The following is a 5,631-nucleotide window of genomic DNA, read 5'->3' as shown; positions in this document are numbered from 1 at the left end:
CCGCTCTGAGACTCTTCGGAGTGGAGGGCAGGATAGAAATCCAATATCTTCATCTACCTCACAGGGTGTCTGTTGTGGGGGAGAAAGGAAAGGAGATTTTGAGCCGCTCTGAGACTCTTCAGAGTGGAGGGCGGGATATAAATCCAATATCTTCTTCTTCTTCAGCCAAAAGCAACCCGACACAAAAAAAGGGGAGCCCCGGGTGAGCGAGGCCTGCTTGGGCTGGCTAGAGATCCAGCCAGCCCAAGCAAGCCTCGCTAACCTGGGGCTCTCCTTGGCCACTCCCCCCCGCCCCCACAGTCAAAAGCCAGCAAGCCATCCACCGCCCAGAATCACATAAGAAATGGAGAAAGGGTGGTGTGGGCTTCTCCAGGGGTTAATGAGGGCTGCTGTGGCAAAGCCCCTGGTGGCTGGCTGGCTGGCTGCCCGCTCTCCTAATCCAGGGATTGTTATGCAGCTGCACCTGCTATTCAATGGACAGGGGAGGGAGGACGGAGGGGGAACCATCAGGAATTGCACTCCTATGAACTCCTGCTGAATTCAAGGCCTGGCGACCCCCACAGAGTTTCTCAAGGCAAGAGACAAAGAGAGTAGGTTTGCCATTGCCAGCCTCTGCACAGCACCGCTGGGACTCCTTGATGGTTTCCCATCCAAATACTAGTCAGGGGTGACCCTGTTTAGCTAGGGCCCATCCGTAGCTATTAGCCACAAGGTATAGGAAAACTCTGTCTGGGGCAGTGATGCTCTGTCTTCTTGGTGCTTGGGGGCAACAGGAGGAAGGCTTCTGGAGTTGTGGCCCTGCTGGGGTTTGGTCACTGTGTGACACAGAGTGTTGGACTGAGGAGCCACTGGCCTGATCCAACATGGCTTCTCTTATGTTCTTATGTGACACAGAGTGTTGGACTGGAGGAGCCACTGGCCTGATCCAACATGGCTTCTCTTATGTTCTTATGTGACACAGAGTGTTGGACTGGAGGAGCACTGGCCTGATCCAACATGGCTTCTCTTATGTTCTTATGTGACACAGAGTGTTGGACTGGAGGAGCCACTGGCCTGATCCAACATGGCTTCTCTTATGTTCTTATGTGACACAGAGTGTTGGACTGGAGGAGCCACTGGCCTGATCCAACATGGCTTCTCTTATGTTCTTATGTGACACAGAGTGTTGGACTGGAGGAGCCACTGGCCTGATCCAACATGGCTTCTCTTATGTTCTTATGTGACACAGAGTGTTGGACTGGAGGAGCCACTGGCCTGATCCAACATGGCTTCTCTTATGTTCTTATGTGACACAGAGTGTTGGACTGGAGGAGCCACTGGCCTGATCCAACATGGCTTCTCTTATGTTCTTATGTGACACAGAGTGTTGGACTGGAGGAGCCACTGGCCTGATCCAACATGGCTTCTCTTATGTTCTTATGTGACACAGAGTGTTGGACTGGAGGAGCCACTGGCCTGATCCAACATGGCTTCTCTTATGTTCTTATGTGACACAGAGTGTTGGACTGGAGGAGCCACTGGCCTGATCCAACATGGCTTCTCTTATGTTCTTATGTGACACAGAGTGTTGGACTGGAGGAGCCACTGGCCTGATCCAACATGGCTTCTCTTATGTTCTTATGTGACACAGAGTGTTGGACTGGAGGAGCCACTGGCCTGATCCAACATGGCTTCTCTTATGTTCTTATGTGACACAGAGTGTTGGACTGGAGGAGCCACTGGCCTGATCCAACATGGCTTCTCTTATGTTCTTATGTGACACAGAGTGTTGGACTGGAGGAGCCACTGGCCTGATCCAACATGGCTTCTCTTATGTTCTTATGTGACACAGAGTGTTGGACTGGAGGAGCCACTGGCCTGATCCAACATGGCTTCTCTTATGTTCTTATGTGACACAGAGTGTTGGACTGGAGGAGCCACTGGCCTGATCCAACATGGCTTCTCTTATGTTCTTATGTGACACAGAGTGTTGGACTGGAGGAGCCACTGGCCTGATCCAACATGGCTTCTCTTATGTTCTTATGTGACACAGAGTGTTGGACTGGAGGAGCCACTGGCCTGATCCAACATGGCTTCTCTTATGTTCTTATGTGACACAGAGTGTTGGACTGGAGGAGCCACTGGCCTGATCCAACATGGCTTCTCTTATGTTCTTATGTGACACAGAGTGTTGGACTGGAGGAGCCACTGGCCTGATCCAACATGGCTTCTCTTATGTTCTTATGTGACACAGAGTGTTGGACTGGAGGAGCCACTGGCCTGATCCAACATGGCTTCTCTTATGTTCTTATGTGACACAGAGTGTTGGACTGGAGGAGCCACTGGCCTGATCCAACATGGCTTCTCTTACGTTCTTATGTGACACAGAGTGTTGGACTGGAGGAGCCACTGGCCTGATCCAACATGGCTTCTCTTATGTTCTTATGTGACACAGAGTGTTGGACTGGAGGAGCCACTGGCCTGATCCAACATGGCTTCTCATATGTTCTTATGTGACACAGAGTGTTGGACTGGAGGAGCCACTGGCCTGATCCAACATGGCTTCTCATATGTTCTTATGTGACACAGAGTGTTGGACTGGAGGAGCCACTGGCCTGATCCAACATGGCTTCTCATATGTTCTTATGTGACACAGAGTGTTGGACTGGAGGAGCCACTGGCCTGATCCAACATGGCTTCTCATATGTTCTTATGTGACACAGAGTGTTGGACTGGAGGAGCCACTGGCCTGATCCAACATGGCTTCTCATATGTTCTTATGTGACACAGAGTGTTGGACTGGAGGAGCCACTGGCCTGATCCAACATGGCTTCTCATATGTTCTTATGTGACACAGAGTGTTGGACTGGAGGAGCCACTGGCCTGATCCAACATGGCTTCTCATATGTTCTTATGTGACACAGAGTGTTGGACTGGAGGAGCCACTGGCCTGATCCAACATGGCTTCTCATATGTTCTTATGTGACACAGAGTGTTGGACTGGAGGGGCCATTGGCCTGATCCAACATGGCTTCTCTTATGTTCTTATGTGACACAGAGTGTTGGACTGGAGGAGCCACTGGCCTGATCCAACATGGCTTCTCATATGTTCTTATGTGACACAGAGTGTTGGACTGGAGGAGCCACTGGCCTGATCCAACATGGCTTCTCATATGTTCTTATGTGACACAGAGTGTTGGACTGGAGGAGCCACTGGCCTGATCCAACATGGCTTCTCATATGTTCTTATGTGACACAGAGTGTTGGACTGGAGGGGCCATTGGCCTGATCCAACATGGCTTCTCTTATGTTCTTATGTGACACAGAGTGTTGGACTGGAGGAGCCACTGGCCTGATCCAACATGGCTTCTCATATGTTCTTATGTGACACAGAGTGTTGGACTGGAGGGGCCATTGGCCTGATCCAACATGGCTTCTCTTATGTTCTTATGTGACACAGAGTGTTGGACTGGAGGAGCCACTGGCCTGATCCAACATGGCTTCTCATATGTTCTTATGTGACACAGAGTGTTGGACTGGAGGGGCCATTGGCCTGATCCAACATGGCTTCTCTTATGTTCTTATGTGACACAGAGTGTTGGACTGGAGGGGCCATTGGCCTGATCCAACATGGCTTCTCTTATGTTCTTATGTGACACAGAGTGTTGGACTGGATGGGCCATTGGCCTGATCCAACATGGCTTCTCTTATGTTCTTATGTGACACAGAATGTTGGACTGGAGGGGCCACTGGCCTGATCCAACATGGCTTCTCTTATGTTCTTATGTGACACAGAATGTTGGACTGGAGGGGCCACTGGCCTGATCCAACCTGGCTTCTCTTATGTGACACAGAGTGTTGGACTGGAGGGGCCACTGGCCTGATCCAACATGGCTTCTCTTATGTTCTTATGTGACACAGAATGTTGGACTGGAGGGGCCATTGGCCTGATCCAACAGGGCCTCTCTTATGTTCTTATGTGACTCAGAGTGTTGGACTGGAGGAGCCACTGGCCTGATCCAACATGGCTTCTCATATGTTCTTATGTGACACAGAGTGTTGGACTGGAGGGGCCATTGGCCTGATCCAACATGGCTTCTCTTATGTTCTTATGTGACACAGAGTGTTGGACTGGATGGGCCATTGGCCTGATCCAACATGGCTTCTCTTATGTTCTTATGTGACACAGAGTGTTGGACTGGAGGGGCCACTGGCCTGATCCAACATGGCTTCTCTTATGTTCTTATGTGACACAGAATGTTGGACTGGAGGGGCCACTGGCCTGATCCAACCTGGCTTCTCTTATGTGACACAGAGTGTTGGACTGGAGGGGCCACTGGCCTGATCCAACATGGCTTCTCTTATGTTCTTATGTGACACAGAGTGTTGGACTGGATGGGCCATTGGCCTGATCCAACATGGCTTCTCTTATGTTCTTATGTGACCCAGAGTGTTGGACTGGATGGGCCATTGGCCTGATCCAACAAGGCTTCTCTTATGTTCTTATGTGACACAGAATGTTGGACTGGAGGGGCCACTGGCCTGATCCAACATGGCTTCTCTTATGTTCTTATGTGACACAGAGTGTTGGACTGGATGGGCCATTGGCCTGATCCAACAAGGCTTCTCTTATGTTCTTATGTGACACAGAATGTTGGACTGGAGGGGCCACTGGCCTGATCCAACATGGGTTCTCTTATGTTCTTATGTGACACAGAGTGTGGGACTGGATGGGCCATTGGCCTGATCCAACAAGGCTTCTCTTATGTGACACAGAATGTTGGACTGGAGGGGCCACTGGCCTGATCCAACATGGCTTCTCTTATGTTCTTATGTGACACAGAGTGTTGGACTGGATGGGCCATTGGCCTGATCCAACAAGGCTTCTCGTATGTTCTTATGTGACACAGAATGTTGGACTGGAGGGGCCCCTGGCCTGATCCAACATGGCTTCTCTTATGTTCTTATGTGACACGGAGTCTTGGACTGAATGGGCCTGTAGTGTATCGAGATAACAATATAACGTAATAACGCCTGATCCAACATGGCTTCTCTTATGTTCTTATGTGACTCAGAGTGTTGGACTGGATGGGCCAATGGCCTGATCCAACATGGTTTCACTTATGTTCTTATGTGGCACAGAGTGTTGGACCGGATGAGCCCTTGGCCTGATCCAACATGGCATCTCTTATGTTCTTAGGTCCAGGGGAGTGATGCCCTGTATTCTTGGTGCAATGGTGGGGAGGCAACAGTGGGAGGGCCTCTGGAATTCTGGCCCCACTGGTGGACCTCCTGATGGCACCTGAGTTTTGGCTACTGTGTGACACAGAGTGCTGGGCTGGATGGGCTAATGGCTTGATCTAACATGGCTTCGCTTATGTTCTTATGTCTGGGGTAGTGATGCTCAGTATCCTTGGTGATTGAGGGGCAACAGTGGGAGGGCTTCTGGAGTTCTGACCCTGCTGGTGGACCTCCTGATGGCACCTGAGTTTTGGCCACTGTGTGGCACAGAGTGTTGGACTGTAGGAGCCATAGACTTGATCCAACATGGCTTCTCTTATTTTCATATGTCTGGGGCAGTGGTGCTCTGTATTCTTGGTGCTTGGTGGGCAGCAGTGGGAGGGCTTCTGGAGTTCTGCCCCCACTGGTGGA

This window comes from Heteronotia binoei, chromosome 6 (genome assembly GCF_032191835.1).
Source record: "Heteronotia binoei isolate CCM8104 ecotype False Entrance Well chromosome 6, APGP_CSIRO_Hbin_v1, whole genome shotgun sequence".
NCBI lineage: Eukaryota > Metazoa > Chordata > Lepidosauria > Squamata > Gekkonidae > Heteronotia > Heteronotia binoei.
Note: the sequence above shows the minus strand (reverse complement) of the source record.